This window comes from Tasmannia lanceolata, unplaced genomic scaffold (assembly GCF_043159265.1).
Source record: "Tasmannia lanceolata isolate RefF3 unplaced genomic scaffold, GAP_Taslan_0.1 ptg000044l, whole genome shotgun sequence".
NCBI lineage: Eukaryota > Viridiplantae > Streptophyta > Magnoliopsida > Canellales > Winteraceae > Tasmannia > Tasmannia lanceolata.
In genome coordinates, this window is record NW_027518721.1 from 16,451,299 (window position 1) to 16,453,001 (window position 1,703).

Here is a 1,703-nt window from a genome sequence, read left to right on the forward strand (position 1 = left end):
CTTGGTATTGTGTCAAAAAGAAATATCGTGTCAAAATGGAATGGTGAAAGGATATCATTAAATAAAAACGAGACCGAGAGAGTCCCAAAAATACAGCAAACAAAAGGAAAAGAACCAGAAACTGAGTTAAAAAGAACAATGATAATCAAAATCTCGGGAGGAAGAAAATAAAAAAGCTCTAAGTTCTCCCTTGAAACTTGATGTCTTGCCAATCTATCCACCTCCCCATTAGCAGATCGTAGTACATGGACAAAAGAGATTGAAGCAGACCCTAATCTATCCTGAATCTCATCAGAAAATGCCCGCAAATCTCCAAGAAACCGAGAGAGGATCTCTAAGCCACTTGATAGTGTTGAGAGAATCCCCTTCAATAAAAGTCTTATTTAGATCCAAATTGAGGAGTAATTTAATTCCTTGGTGAACAACACGAACTTCCGCCTCGTTAGCATCTACTACCCCAATCGGCCTGCTGAAACCCCATAGAACTCCTCTTTCATTCAGCATCTACTAACCCATTCAGCAGCCTCTTAAAAAGTTGAAAAAGTGGGCTTCTGTTGGATCAAATATTAAGGGTGGATGCCCCGCAAGTGTATGTGTACGCCCACTCATCATATGAAATCTCTGTTTCTACATACCTCATGGAGCAACAAATTATTCAACAACGGTTGTCTCGCCCAAAGTAGCCCCAAATTTATTTTGTCAACTATCCCCATGACAGTGATCTCAATCTCTCATTAATCATACATCTAAGCTCTCCTGTTGGTCACCCTTCCATTCAAAAATCTCATCTTATCTCAGTGAGTAATAGACAACTTAACCGAATGAGCCCATTCCAAATAATTAATCCCATCCAATTTGACATTAGTAACTAGTAAACTTGGGTTATCAATACAGAAACCCATGATAGACTCGTCACCGATTACTTATAACAGCACCTAAATTGCCTGAAATTGTTTGATTTCTCCCGATTCCCGAATACCAACCCCTTAGGCGGGTATCAAAATGCGCCCAATATTCCAACGTTTTTTCCGCCTGGAGTCGAACAATGTTTCCCATTCCGTTTTGAAAACGAAACCAAACACCGGAATCCCCTAAGTCGGTATCAAATACCGATACCGATTCATGATTCACACGATGCAACACCAGGAGCGTTCTCTCCAGAACAATGTGTATGAGAGATGACGAGTTACAACCACATCACAGGACTTGATTTTTGGGGTAATCTCTATAGATTGGAAGGTGGCGATCATCCAATGGAAATGATTTACATTGTGGCCCATCAAATGGATAATTTGGATCATCCTATGGTGTGGGTCGTACAATAACATTACAGCCCAATTGTAAACCCCACCCATATTTTTCAAAATGAAGTGTACGGTCTACACCATAGGATGATCCAAGCCGTCCATTTAATGGGCCGCAACGTACGTAAATAGTTTGTGCCCTAAAATCATTTCCATAGGATGATCGCAACCCTCGATTTATAAGCTTTAACATCAGAGGACTAGGATCATCCTGTGGAAATGATTTTTTTTTTTGGGATACAACCTATTTACAATGTGGCTAGACCTGGCAAACGGGTGGGTCGGGCCGGGTCAACCCGCGGGTGATGCGGGTGCGGGTCACACGGGTCGGGTGAGGAAATGACCCGCATTTTTGCGGGTCAGAATTTAGGTGACCCGCGCGGCCCGCGGGCGGGCCGG